This window comes from Bos javanicus, chromosome 25 (assembly GCF_032452875.1).
Source record: "Bos javanicus breed banteng chromosome 25, ARS-OSU_banteng_1.0, whole genome shotgun sequence".
Taxonomy (NCBI): Eukaryota; Metazoa; Chordata; class Mammalia; order Artiodactyla; family Bovidae; genus Bos; species Bos javanicus.
In genome coordinates, this window is record NC_083892.1 from 40,299,185 (window position 1) to 40,315,001 (window position 15,817).

Consider the following 15,817-nt stretch of genomic DNA (forward strand, 5'->3'; position numbering starts at 1 on the left):
CTGGTTGCAGTCTCTCTCTGACCTTATCCCCTAAGACTATCTTCATGACTGCCAGGTACAGTTGTCCAGGTCGTGTCCTACACAATGACGCCTGGTGTTAATTAGTCTACCCAGAGCAGGTGCCTTTTTCTAATTAACCTGAAGGTACAGTTCACTTCAGTTCAGTCACTCAGTCATGTCCGACTCTTTGCGACCCCATGAATGGCAGCACATCAGGCATCCCTGTCCATCACCATCTCCTGGAGTTCACTCAAACTCATGTCCATCAAGTCGGTGATGCCATCCAGCCATCTCATCCTCTCTCGTCCCCTTCTCGTCCTGCCCCCAATCCCTCCCAGCATCAGAATCTTTTCCAATGAGTCAACTCTTCACATGAGGTGGCCAAAGTACTGGAGTTTCAGCTTTAGCATCATTCCTTCCAAAGAACACCCAGGACTGATCTCCTTTAGAATGGACTGGTTAGATCTCCTTGCAATCCAAGGGACTCTCAAGAGTCTTCTCCAACACCACAGTTCAAAAGCATCAATTTTTTGGTGCTCAGTTTTCTTTGTAGTCCAACTCTCACATCCATACATGACCACTGGAAAAACCACAGCCTTGACTAGACAGACCTTTGTTGGCAAAGAAATGTCTCTGCTTTTGAATATGCTATCTAGGTTGGTCATAACTTTTCTTCCAAGGAGTAAGTATCTTTTAATTTCATGGCTGAAATCACCATCTGCAGTGATTTTGGAGCCCCCAAACATAAAGTCTGACACTGTTTCCACTATTTCCCCAACTATTTCCCATGAAATGATGGGACCAGATGCCATGATCTTCATTTTCTGAATGTTGAGCTTTAAGCCAACTTTTTCACTCTCCTCTTTCACTTTCATCAAGAAGCTTTTTAGTTCCTCTTCACTTTCTGCCATAAGGGTGGTGTCATCTGCATATCTGATCTTATTGATATTTCTCCCGGCAATCTTGATTCTAGCTTGTGCTTCTTCCAGCCCAATGTTTCTCATGATGTACTCTGCATAGAAGTTAAATAAGCAGGGTGACAATATATAGCCTTGACATACTCCTTTTCCTATTTGGAACCAGTCTGTTATTCCATGTCCAGTTCTAACTGTTGCTTCCTGACCTGCATATAGGTTTCTCAAGAGGCAGGTCAGGTGGTCTGGTATTCCCATCTCTTTCAGAATTTTCCACAGTTGATTGTGATCCACACAGTCAAAGGCTTTGGCATAGTCAATAAAGCAGAAATAGATGTTTTTCTGGAACTCTCTTGCTTTTTCCATGATCTAGCAGATGTTGGCAATTTGATCTCTGGTTCCTCTGCCTTTTCGAAAACCAGCTTGAATATCTGGAAGTTCACGGTTCACGTATTGCTGAAGCCTGGCTTGAAGAATTTTGAGCATTACTTTACTAGCGTGTGAGATGAGTGCAATTGTGCAGTAGTTTGAGCATTCTTTGGCATTGTCTTTCTTTGGGATTGGAATGAAACTGACCTTTTCCAGTCCTGTGGCCACTGCTGAGTTTTCCAAATTTGCTGGCATATTGAGTGTAGCACTTTCACAGCATCATCTTTCAGGATTTGAAATAGCTCAACTGGAATTCCATCACCTCCACTAGCTTTGTTCATAGTGATGCTTTCTAAGACCCACTTGACTTCACCTCCCAGGATGTCTGGCTCTAGGTGAGTGATCACACCATCATGATTATCTTGGTCATGAAGTTCTTTTTTGTACAGTTCTTCTGTGTATTCTTGCCACCTCTTCTTAATATTTTCTGCTTCTGTTAGGTCCATACCATTTCTGTCCTTTATTGAGCCCATCTTTGCATGAAATGTTCCCTTGGTATCTCTAATTTTCTTGAAGAGATCTCTAGTCTTTCCCATTCTGTTGTTTTCCTCTTATTTCTTTGCATTGATTGCTGAAGAAGGCTTTCTTATCTCTTCTTGCTATTCTTTAGAACTCTGCATTCAGATGTTTATATCTTTCCTTTTCTCCTTTGCTTTTCACTTCCCTTCATTTCACAGCTATTTCTAAGGCCTCCCCAGACAGTCATTTTGCCTTTTGCATTTCTTTTCCATGGGGATGGTCTTGATCCTTGTCTCCTGTACAATGTCACGAACCTCAGTCCATAGTTCATCAGGCACTCTATCAGATCTAGTCCCTTAAATGTATTTCTTACTTCCACTGTATAATCATAAGGGATTTGATTTAGGTCATACTTGAATGGTCCAGTGGTTTTCTCCACTTTCTTCAATTTAAATCTGAATTTGGCAATAAGGAGCTCATGATCTGAGCCATAGTCAGCTCCCAGTCTTGTTTTTGCTGACTGTATAGAGCTTCTCCATCTTTGGCTGCAAAGAATATAATCAATCTGATTTTGGTGTTGACCATCTGGTGATGTCCATGTGTAGAGTGTTCTCTTGTGTTGTTGGAAGAGGGTGTTTGCTATGACCAGTGAGTTCTCTTGGCAAAACTCTATTAGCCTTTGCCCTGCTTCATTCCATATTGCAAGGTCAAATTTCCCTGTTACTCCAGGTGTTTCTTGACTTCCTACTTTTGCATTCCAGTCACCTATAATAAAAAGGACATCTTTTTTGGGTGTTAGTTCTAAAAGGTCTTGTAGGTCTTCATAGAACCGTTCAACTTCAGCTTCTTCAGCATTAGTGGTTAGGGCATAGACTTGGATTACTGTGATATTGAATGGTTTGCCTTGGAAACGAACAGAGATCATTCTGTCGTTTTTGAGATTGCATCCAAGTACTGCATTTTGGACTCTTTTGTTGACCATGATGGCTATTCCATTTCTTCTGAGGGATTCCTGCCCGCAGTAGTAAATATAATAGTCATCTGAGTTAAATTCACCCATTCCAGTCCATTTTAGTTTGCTGATTCCTAGAATGTCTACATTCACTCTTGCCATCTCCTGTTTGACCACTTCCAATCTGGCTTGGTTCATGGACCTGACATTCCAAGCTCCTATGCAATATTGCTCTTTACAGCATCGGACCTTGTTTCTATCACCAGTCACATCCACAGCTGGGTATTGTGTTTGCTTTGGCTCCATCCTTTCATTCTTTGTGGAGTTATTTCTCCACTGATCTCCAGCAGCATATTGGATACCTACTGACCTGGGGAGTTTCTCTTTCAGTATCCTATCATTTTGCCTTTTCATACTGTTCATGGGGTTCTCAAGGCAAGAATACTGAAGTGGTTTGCCATTCCCTTCTCCAGTGGACCACATTCTGTCAGACCTCTCCACCATGACCCACCTGTCTTGGGTGGCCCCACGGGCATGGCTTAGTTTCATTGCGTTAGACAAGGCTGTGGTCCTAGTGTGATTAGATTGACCAGTAGGTACAGTACAGGCTAAATAGATGCCCAGACTTGCCCTCACTTTCACAGCATTGGCCTCACTTTCGCAGGTTATTAGGAATCTCATGCCTGCCCTAGGATCATTAGACATGCTGTGCATAGACCTGGACCCCTTTTCCCATTTGCTTACTCCCTGAGTTCACTTGGGTCTCTGGTTTAACGTCAACTCTTCAGAAAGGCTTTCTACTATTATCTGTCTAAAATGGCATCCATGCCCCTAGTCACTCTCTGACTTGATCTATTTTGTCTTTGCCAGACTTACTATAACCTGAAATCATAGTATGTATTTATTCACTCACTCATTGTCTCTCCCTCTGGAATGTAACCTCATGAAGGTTAAGAGCTTTGTCATGCTCATCTGTTTATTACCAGTGCCAAAAACAGTGACTCGACAGAGTAGGTTTGTTAACCTAATGAGTAGATTCCTATCTTGAAAGGTGGCTGACAGCATTTAAGGAGGCATATGGACTTCCCTGGTGGCTCAGTAGGTAAATAATCTGCCTGCAATGCAGGAGACTTGGGTTCAATCCCTGGGTTGGAAAGGTCCTCTGAAGAAGGAAATGGCAACCCACTCCAGTATTCTTGCCTGGGAAATCCCATGGACAGAGGAGCCTGGTGGGCTACCGTCCATGGGGTCACAAGAGTCAAACACGACTTAGTGACTAAACCAAACCACGACTTACAAAAGTGCTTTATAAGCAGTTTAGGTCACTGAAAGAAAAAGAAGAAAGAAAAAGAAAAGCTTGTCCAGGTGGAAGTGGAGAATCCATGGAGGCATAGACAGACAGTTGAGCCTCCAGGATTTCGTTGTGTAGTTTGCAATAGATTCTCACACCGGTCACAAGAAAAGAAGTCTTTGAATGATGTTAAAGAGGAAAGACTTCTAGAGATTCAGTAGGAAACTCAGTTGAGTGCTGGATTCATCTGGACACATTGGTTATAATCAGCAGGAGCCCACATGAACCAGCTCAAGGGGAAAAGGAGGATCCATTGATTCATGTAACTGAAAGGCAGGTGATGCTGCTGGCTCTGGAGACCTCAGAAATTGAGCTCTGGGGGTGGGCAACTCTCCTCCTCTCCAAGGTCCTCCCATCTCTTGATTCTCATTCTCTGAGCTTGTTTTACCTATCTCAAACAGACCCTCACCGGAGAAGTGAAACAAGGACCTTAGCAGGTCTGGATTGTATGGCTAGAAATGGCCACCCCATCAGGATCTATTCAGAAAGATTTGGGGAAGGATTCTGGTTGACCCATCCCTGGACCAATCACTGTAGCCAGGGAGATGGTGTGCTGTGATTGGCAACACAGCACAACCCCTGTGATGGAGTGTGGGAGGAGCAGTTCCCTAAAGGGAGAGAAAGTGGTACTTATCAGGCAGGCTCCCCAAGATGGGACGTGATGGAACCAGGGCTTCTGCCCAGGTCAGTCTGACTAGAATCAATACCCTCAGTCACTAAGCAACACAATTTCCTGATCAAAGTCAAGGTCAATATCCTGCTAGGAGAAGGAAAAACCACCAATCCAGTTGCCCACTTTGTTTTTTACAAGGATGAAACGACTAATGGATAGACGCTCTCTATGGGGGAGAGGATGAAAAGAAAACAGCTAACGGATTGAACGGACTTCCAACCTTGGTCTACAGAAGCTATTCGAATGCCTTCTATAGCAGACAGGTACTAGATCAAACCATGGTCAATACCAGGATGTCCCAAGCCAGACTGAAGAGAAGTACGCACAGATGAATCATTGCAAGCAGATGGCATCCACCTGAGACAGCTGCAGGAGATCATGGATGAAATTGGGAACGTCGGTTGGCAGGAGTGGGGGACCTGTCGTTGCAAGTGGCCGCCGAGCTAGAGGACGTTGGCTCACAGATGTGACCTCCACCTTCAGAGCACCGCGGCAGGGCCAAGGGAATCCCAGCACAGATGATTCAGCTCAGCCTCCATCCAGACCAAGCTGATGGTGACTGGAATAAAGAACAGAAGGCCGTGGGCTCAGAAATAACCTACAGGGGAAGGAATGAATGGGGTGTGGGAGCAAGAGCGGCCGCCCACGTGCTGCCCAGAGGACTCACACCTGAGGGTCTCCTGGAGTCCTCAGAGGTCGAGGGGGCGAGTCAGCTGTGCACAGAGGGGAGCTGAGGCTCTAGTTTCCACAGGGTGATGAGCCCAGGAAAGAGCAGGTTTTTGAAGTTGCTCCATCCTGGCTCCAACCCCAGCTCTGCCACCAGTTTAGATGAGGTCAACTTAGGCTGGTTGCACAGAGCCTCCGTTACCTCTCCTATACCCTGAGGATAGTCATACCTCACTCTAAAAGCAGTGTTGAGAATTTAAACTGATTTTTTTTAATATCCAAAGAAAAGTTACCCCAACTTTCATAAAACAGAATTTGTGCTATAAGACACATTGCATTTTTTAAAAAAGTACCTGGCAGGTACTTCATGGCAAAGAGATGGGGAAACAATGGAAACAGTGAGAGATTTTATTTTGGGGGCTCCAAAATCACTGTAGATGGTGACTGCAGCCATGAAATTAAAAGACACTTGCTCCTTGGAAGAAAAGTTATGACAAACCTAGACAGCATATTAAAAAGTAGAGACATTACATTGCTGACAAAAGTCCGTCTAGTCAAGGCTATGGTTTTTCCAGTGGTCATGTATGGATGTGAGAGTTGGACTACAAAGAAAACTGAGCACCCAAGAACTGATGCTTTTGAACTGTGATGTTGGAGAAGACTCTTGAGAGTCCCTTGGATTGCAAGAAGACCCAACCAGTCCATCCTAAAGGAAATCAGTCCTGAATATTCATTGGAAGGACTGATGCTGAAGCTGAGACTCCAATACTTTGGCCACCTGATGCAAAGAACTGACTCACTGGAAAAGACCCTGATGCTGGGAAAGATTGAAGGCAGGAGGAGAAGGGGACGACAGAGGATGAGATGGTTGGATGACATCACTGACTCGATGGACATGAGTTTGAATGAGCTTCGGTAGTTGGTGATGGGCAGGGAAGCCTGGCATGTTGTGGTCCATGGGGTTGCAAAGAGTCAGACACGACTGAGCAGCTGAACTGAACCTGGCAGGTAGCAGGTATGTTATAAGCACTGGCCAGTATTCTTGACTACACTTGCAACCCAAAGATTTCCCATCCAAGTTCTGCAGTCCCTCAGATCGCTGAGGGGCGGAGCCTTCAGAGCCACTTTGGAGGGCCTTCAGGAAGGTCATTGAACAAGGATCCAGGCCTCCTTACCTGCTTTTCCCAAACAGCTCTGCTTGCCTTCATTTTCAACATGAGATTATTTTTGAGAAAAGGTGTGACAGAGTAGGATTCTCTGTCCCCTCACCTCCCATCCCATCCTCACTGTGGGGTTATTTAACCTAATTAATGATAGTGCTGCTGCTGCTGCTGCTGCTGCTAAGTCGCTTCAGTCATGTCCGACTCTGTGGGACCCCATAGACGGCAGCCCACCAGGCTCCCCCGTCCCTGGGATTCTCCAAGCAAGAATACTGGAGTGGGTTGCCATTTCCTTCTCCAAATGATAGTTCTACATAATAGTAATACGAGTTCATTGGTTTCCAGATTTACCACCTCAAAGACTCTGAGCATCTATACCTTTAGTGCAGTGGCCAAAAGTGTGAGCTCTGGAGCAGACTGTCTAGGTCTAAATCCTGGCTCTGCTTCTACTGGCTATTGTCACCTTAAGCAAGTTACTTAACAACTCTATGCCTTGATTACCTCACCTGTAAAATGGGATTGATCATAAAAAAAATACTTGGCTCATAAGGGTGTTCTGAGGATTGAACGAGTTAATAAATGCAAACTGCTAAGACTGGCGTCTTGCACTCTTTAGTTACTGATGCCATTACCATATCATCATCATCATTATCACCAGCACCACCTCCATCATTATTATCTTCATCACCAGAAGCATCATCACCACTACCATCTTCAACTCGATCTTCATTATCATCATCTTCATTATCACCACCAACCTCACTACACCCACAGAAAACTGTGATTTCTTTTTGCCCTACAGGATAGAACAAAGAGAGCGATTGTTCCCTGACTTTGTGCAGGGAACCAGAAGCTGAAGACCAGGACTCTGGATGGGAAAGTGGATTGAAAAGGGAAGCTGGAGGGTGACTCTTGAAAGATAGGCTCGTTTATAACTGATGTGTGTGTTAGTCCGTCGTGTCCAACTCTGTGATCCCATGGAGTGTAGCCACCAGGCTCCTCTGTCCATGGAGTTCCCCAGGCAAGAATACTGGAGTGGGATGCCATTTCCTTCTCCAGGGGATCTTCCTGACCCAGGGATTGAACCTGGGTCTATGCACTGCAGGCAGATCCTTTACCATCTGAGCCACCAGGGAAGCCCTGCAGCCTATATCTGAGGCCAATTCTGCAACAGCCTAAAGGTGACCCAGGCAGGAAAGGCTTGTTTCCTGTGTTGCACTGTTCCCTGGGCTCCTTGTTACTATTCATGATCAGCTACCCATTGATTGAGTGCCTCTTCCAGTCTTGGATATACTTGGATATACTCACACCCTTCTAGATGCCCAGTGGTGGCACAACAGTGGGGTAACTAAGGATTTTACTACTGCTGCTGCTGCTGCTGCTAAGTCACTTCAGTCATATCTGACTCTGCGTGACCCTACAGACGGCAGCTCACCAGGCTCCCCGTCCCTGGGATTCTCCAGGCAAGAACACTGGAGTGGGTTGCCATTTCCTTCTCCAATGCAGGAAAGTGAAAAGTGAAAGGGAAGTCGCTCAGTCGTGTCAGACTTTTAGCGACCCCATGGACTGCAGCCTACCAGGCTCCTCCATCCATGGGATTTTCCAGGCAAGAGTACTGGAGTGGGGTGCCATTGCCTTCTCTGAAGGATTTTACTACTACCAAGTTTCAAATGATACCTCCTTACACTTTCAAGACTTCAAGAGGAATCTTATCCACTTTGAAATAATTGAGCTGCTGACCAGTTGAGGTGGGGACTATCTTGACACAGTCGGTGAATGACACAGACCAGGGAACAAATGCCAGTGGTGAGGGGACAGAGCCTTTCTGCACAGGGAGGTGTAGAGAGCAAGACTCCTGAGGGATCAGGGCCAGCTCCAGTTTTCTTTAATATTCTCTCGCAAGAGCTGGAGGCAGTGGGTATGGTGCGCTGCAGAGAAAGCTCGGGGTTAGCTGATGAAAGGACAAGGGCTGGAAAGTGATGACGGAAAACAGGAAGAACTCAAGCATCTGTGCAGTTGAGCAGGAAGGAGAGAGGTGAGACTGAATGTGAGCAACTTCAGTGTGATGCGCTCCACAAAACGGGAGGTCTCTGTGACCGTCCCCAGCACCTGCTCTGGCAAAGTCCCCATGATCCAGACACCACTAAGGAAGGTTAAAGACAAAATGGGAAGGTCGCCTGCCACTTACACGTTAAATTCATCCCCGTGTTTCCCCCTCATGCCCTGTGTTTGGGTGATGTTCTGAGCTCAGTAATGCCAAGGCTGGGAACAGCTGAACTGCGGGACTGGGTCAAGGAGGAGGGGGGAGTCAGCTGTCTGTCGAGTGGGCCATCTGGCTTGTCCAAGTGCTAACAGCCGTGTTACCTTCCAGAGGATGACCTACAGAGTGGAAAAGAGCCATAATGCAACTACCACCTTCCAAAACAGCCTCTCAGCTCAAGTGGCGGATGACTGTATTTTTCTCTCCAGAATGCTTGTGGGCAATCAGCGATCTCCCAGGCCCAGTGGCAGTATTTGTGAGCTGCAAATGCTTGGGATGGCCTGGCTACGAAGTCCTTCCTCTGTCTGTGCCCTGGAGCCCCGTGCCCAGGGTCCCTTCCCTGCTGTTTAGAGCTCCACTGTGAGCTCATTGCACGGATGGCCCGAGGGGCCTCCCCAGCCAGCTGGCTCTCCCGAACAAGCTCCTTCTGCCTTTGCCACTCCTCCATTCTCCTCTGTAAGGCTGAGTGTAAGAGCGGAGCAGGCTTGGCTTTCGACAGTATTATGTGTCATCTAAATAAATACATCTCACTGGGGAAAATATGCTAAATATGATATTCCCATGAGTTACAAAACAGCTGTGCTGGCTTTGCGGCGTGAAGTCGCTCCCCCGTCAGAGCTCAGGACTGGAGATCACGTTTCAGAATGGGCAGACCCCAGAGCCACAGGAAGGGGTCACCTCCTGGCATTCCGAGGGGGCCCCCAGAACTGCTATGGAAAGCACAATGGCCTTAAAGAATGTCACCCAAATAAAATGTGGTGACGGTCCAGGGGGCCTGATACAGATGGGAAGTCCATGGAGAGGACGAGAGATGGGCAGAGAGAGCTCTGTGAAGCAGGATGATTACATCTCCCTTTGCCTCCATTCCTGTCCCAATGGAAAAAAATAATAAATCAAGCCCAGCACGCCTCCCACCCACCCACCCTTGTGCCAAGTGCTAGGGATCTTGTTCACAAACAAATGAGCTAATATGTACAAAGACACTTTGTAAAATCCACAGTGCTCTTGGTGGACTAGGGAGAAAGGCTTTAGAATAAAGTCAGGCCCCAGATTTCTTACTTTCAAATGTCAGAGGGTCTTAAAGGATGGCTTTGGCTATGGCCAACTGTAATGCATTCAAAATTCAGAAGGCAGAAAAAGAAAAAAAGAGTATTTCATTTTACTCTCCCCAGATGGCAACTTAGTTCTGTGTTTCCGAAACCTAATTAATGACACTGGTGTCACAGTGGAGGAAGGCTCACGGTGACATCACCACAGTTTTCTGATGTGCTCTGCAGAGGGGACAACTCAGAAAGTAATCTCTAAATCACACTCACAGATTGCCTGTGTGTGTTCTTGAAATGCTATTTTCCAAGAACGTTTTGAGACCACCCCCAGGAGAGAGCCAGCAGACAAAAGGTATGAGAATGTTACTGTCAACTGTTTAGAGAGTTTGAGGGAAGTATTTCTAACAGGGCTTTCACCTTCAAATCTTAATCCTTTCGGACCTCTACAAACAGCCTACCTGGCTCCTTTTTCTTAAGTCTGAGAATGCCTCTGGCAAAAGTAGACTAAGGACATTTCAAGGGAACAAGCAATAAAGGGAACAGGTCTAAGATGCTAGGAAGCTCTCCGTGGTCCAACTCTCCCCATCGCCCTGGCTTTGATTTTTCATGATCATTCCAACTGCTTGTGAATCTCTGAAGCCTGTCAGCCCTGATCCTGTGCCTAGAATCACATGTGGGACATACTCCCTTCTAATAAAAAAATCTTAAATTAAATCCTCATGTCCTTTGATAGCGTCTTTCAAAAGCAAAATTGCCTGCCCAATTACCCACATAGCACCTTCTGCTGCTGCATAGAAAAAGGAGATGCAACAGACTTCACACACCTAATATTCTGTTTTCAGAGGCACATACCATCAAATGTATTTGTTAGTATAATTAATTTCAGTCATGCCTACCAAGAAATTTTTAAATTATATTGCTATTTGAATAAGTGACATGATTATAATAAACTAACATTCTTTTTTGTTTAAAAAAAAGAATGCATATTTATTGTCAAGTGGTAGGAAGAAAACAGGAAAGGCATGGAAACCATTATTGTGAAGGCTTGAACAACCACAATTTACTGCGAAGAGATAAAAACCAAACACCTCAGCCATATTATCACCATAATTGTCTGCCGTTTACCCATCTTGTAAAACAAACGGATCATGAAATGTGAGAGCACATTTCAAAACATACATAGGAGGTGTTAGAGTGATTATGCGTAGGCTGCCTGACTTAATTGTAAATTGTTTTGCTTTCCACGGGGAAGTGAGAAGGTACTAATTAGCAGTGGTTTCGACAAGATTGGAAGTCCGTGGACTTTGACTGAGTGAGAACTCTGCAGAGGTGTCTGCAACCTTCTGAGGGTTTTCAAAAAAATTTTTTTTCTCTAGCTTTTAATGGCATTTTGTTGTTTGTTAATCCCTGGTGTGGGTACAAACCAGAAGATCCAAGATTTGATAAATGTACAAGTGGCTCAAATCTTAAAAGGAGCTTTTCTCTCCTAACTGCAGATGGTAAAGGCAAAAGCCAGATCCCATCAGGCAGCCCTGGGGAGCTGCAGACAAGAATTCGGACACGGCCACCATGCCAGCTGTCTACTACAACTTTAGAGGTGCTGGCACCAAAGTGGGATCTAACTTGATACTCCTCTCCTTCCTACCCCATCACTCTGTTCCCTGCCTTTTCCACCAAACAGGTTTTTATTCTCAGCAGCCAAAATAATTTATTGGTTTCCACTGTTCTCCTTGGCTGAATCCTCAAGTGCACCAGCTCTCTGCCTTTCTGGACAGACTGTCTATAATTCAGCTGGCATCTCATCATCTCAACAGCACCTTGCTGCTCTTGCATCATTTCTCCAGAGTCATGATTCTTTCTTGCCTCCCGAGTCCAAGAGGAATAACAAGCTAATAGACACCATCCAGTTTGGGTTAAACCCAATGGGGAATGAACACTTTCGCAGTTTTGGTTCTTTGTTGAAATAAGCTCAGTTTCTGCCCTTGCACAGAGAGCACATCAGCTTCATGAGGGCCACGAACGTCGCCCTTGTCCTCCTGGTCTCCATGGCAATTCTGCGATTCCCCACTCACAGGTGTGTTTCTTTATCTTGTCCTCACTGAGAGAGTTTTCTGAGCCTCACGGGGCCCTGTTTCACTTGGATCATCAGTGCTGTCCTCCTTGGGGGCTCAGACAGTAATAAAAAATAAAAATAAAAAAAGTCCACTTGCAATGCAGGAGACCTGGGTTCAATCCCTGGGTTGGGAAGATCCCCTGGAGAAGGGACGACTACCCACTCCAGTATTCTTGCCTGGAAAATCCCATAGACAGAGGAGCCTGGCAGGCTACAGTCCATGGGATCACAAAGAGTCGGACATGACTGAGCAACTAAAACTTTTCTTGACGGACGCAAAAATAAAACCATTATGGGAGGAACTTCCCTGGTGGTCCAGGGGCTAAGATTCCCAGCTCTCAATGCAGGGGGCCCAGGTTTGACCCCTGTGGGGGCGGGTAACTAGATCCCACCTGCAGCAACTAAGAGTCCATGTGCCAGACTAAGGGCCCGGAAAGACACAGCGAAGATGAAAGGTCCCAAGCGCTGCCACGAAGACCCAGTGCAGCCAAGTGAATAAACGAGTATTTTAAAAATTATGGTACAGATTCCTTGGTTGTGGTGGTTTAGGCACTAAGTCATGTCCAACTCAAGCCCCATGGACTGTAGCCTGCTAGGCTCCTCTGTCCATAGGATTTTCCAGGCAAGAATACTGGAGTGGGTTGCCATTTCCTTCTCCAGGGATCGATTCTTTAGGTCAGTGAGAACAGAGTCTAACCATGCGGGGAGTGGATCTGGTGGTCAAATTCAGACTGTCATCTGTGACGATCCATCTTCCCAGGAAAACCACCCAGAGTGTGCGTAACTGGGGTTAACCTCCTTGTCACAGACAAAGCGAGGTGACAGCATGGAAGTGGAAAACGATTCCAAGAGTTTAGAATTCTGCTGGGCTCTGTATAGCTTGTGTGTGTGTGTGCTTCATACCAACCTCCACTATTCTTCTAGTTTTAAGCTGAGACTTCCATCAGTCCATTCATTTCAATGACAGATTTCAATGAACTGAACCGTCCATGGGGGCATCTGGATGGACCTGGAAGCAGGTAGATGGCCCACAGCTCGCCAACACGCAGCACCAGGAAACAGATCACATGTGAGGAAACGTCAAAGCGCTGCATCCTTCCAGCCCAGCTGTGAGACCCCACCAGCTCACACCTGTACCTCTCCTTTTACAACAACAGATCTCCGAGTCCTCTGAGTTGTAAGTTAAACGTTGCGGACAAAAACAACATGAAGGGTTAACATTTAAAAACGCTGCCTGTGAGTGAGGGTTTGGAACGGGGTGCTGAAAAGAGGCAAACCTTGGACGTGTGTCTAAAAATAATATCTGCATCTCCCTCTGCAGCTTTAATTATTTTTACACCCCTGGTGAGCTGTCTGAAGGCTGAGTTGGGAAGGTCTTCCAAGCCTCTCCTGCAGTCCCTGACACTTGGTTATTACTTTACTTAAAGAAGACATTTAGGCAAGGCGGTCAGAAGACTGAGGGCCAGAACGGGGTTTGGGAACATCGTCAAATCCACCTACAGCTGTCGGCAGGATGGACACCAGCTCCCTAAACAGCCGTGGTTTTCAGTGTATACCTATGGCTGATTCATGTGGAGGTTTGTCAGGAAATAGCAAAACTCTGTAAAGCAATTATCCTTCAATAAAAAATAAATTAATTCAGAGAGAGAGAGAAAAATGAATCCTTCAGAAGGGTTAGATCTCCCTCTCTGCCGCTTTGCAGGGCTGGAGGGGCGTGAAGATGGAGCTCTTCCTCACATTGAGCATGGAGCCCCTGCCTTCTGATTGGATCAGCGCTGAGGACGTTTAGAAAACAGCCTCTCAAGAAGAATCTTAAAGACAGTGCTGAGAAAGTGCAGTCAGCAGCTAAAGAGAATCTACTCTAGGATTCTACACGACTCCTTCATTCTACCATAAAAACACAAACACAGTTCACTGATGCTGATGGAAGTCACAGTGGTCATGATCCTTTGCAGGGGGTGGGTCTGTCACTGGGAGGACCTTCTGTGGTGCTGGGTTCTGCACTACGCTCCAGAAGTGTTCACCTTGTAAAGATCTATCAGGCTGTACACCTGGGATGGGTCCATTCACTGTTAAGTAAGATGCAGCTCATTAATTATGTCTTCATATAATTTCTCTCTCCTTCTAGCTCACATACAATGAAACCTGTCAAACATACAGACATGTACAGCGGACGACATCGATGCTGAAGCTGGAGCTCCAATACTTTGGCCACCTGACAGGAAGAATTGACCCACTGGAAAAAACCCTGATGTTGGGAAAGTTCAATTCAGTTCACCCTAGTCACTCAGTCGTGTCCGACTCTTGGCGACCCCATGGACTGTGGCACACCAGGCTTCCCTGTCCATCACCAACTCCCAGAGCATGCTCAAACTCATGTCCATCGAGTCAGTGATGCTATCCAACCATCTCATCCTCCATCGTCCCCTTCTCCTCCTGCCTTCAATCTTTCCCAGCATCAGGGTCTTTGCCAATGAGTCAATTCTTCCCATCAGGTGGCCAAAGTATTGGAGTTTCAGCTTCAACATCAGTCCCTCCAATGAACATTCAGGACTGATTTCCTTTAGGTTTGACTGGTTGGATCTCCTTGCAGTCCAAGGGACTCTCAAGAGTCTTCTCCAACACCATAGTTCAATAGCAGCAATTCTTCGGCACTCAGCTTTCTTCACAGTCCAACTCTCACATCCATACATGACCACTGGAAAAACCATAGCCTTGACTAGATGGACCTTTGTTGGTCAAGTAAAGTCTCTGCTTTTTAATATGCTGTCTAGGTTGGTCATAGCTTTTCTTCCAAGGAGCAAGAGTCTTTTAATTTCATGGCTGCAGTCACCATCTGCAGTGATTTTGGAGCCCAGAAAAATAAAGTCTCTCACTGTTTCCATTGTTTCCCCATGTATTTGCCATGAAGGGACAGGACCAGATGCCATGATCTTCATTTTCTGAATGTTAAGCTTTAAGCCAACTTTTTCACTCTCCTCTTTCACTTTCATCAAGAGGTTCTTCACTTCTTCTTCGCTTTGTGCCATAAGGGTGATGTCATCTACATATCTGAGGTTACTGATATTTCTCCTGGCAATGTTGATTCCAGCTTGTGCTTCATCCAGCCCAGCATTTCTCATGATGTACTCTGCATATAAGTTGAAGCAGGGTGACAATATACAACCTCGATGTACTCCTTTCCAAATTTGGAACCAGTCTGTTGTTCCATGTCCAGTTCTAACTGTTGCTTCTTGACCTGCATACAGGTTTCTCAGAAGGCAGGTCAGGTGGTCTGGTATTCCTATGTCCTTAAGAATTTTCCAGTTTGTTGTGATCCACACAAATGCTTTGGCATAGTCAATAAGCAAAAGTAGATATTTTTCCAGAACTCTCTTGCTGGGAAAGACTGAAGGCAAAAGGAGAAGGGGGCAGCAAAAGATGAGAAGGTTTAGATGGCATCACTGACCCAATGGACATGAGTTTAAGCAAACTCCAGAAGATAGTGGAAGACAGAGGAGCCTGGTGTGCTGCAGTCCATGGGGTCACAGAGTCAGACATGACGTAGGGACTAAACAGCAACAGGTGGCAACCTGGACTTTGTGCCTGGCATGAAGTGGGTGGCATGAAGTGGGTGGGGCCAGTCTTGAGGGACTCAACCGTTCACCTGTAGGGTCTGCGCTAACTCCAGTTAGTTAGTATCAGAATTGAAATAAATTGTAGGACACTCAGTATGGAGAAGGCAATGGCACCCCACTCCAGTACTCTTGCCTGGAAAATCCCATGGACGGAGGAGCCTGGAAGGCTGCAGTCCA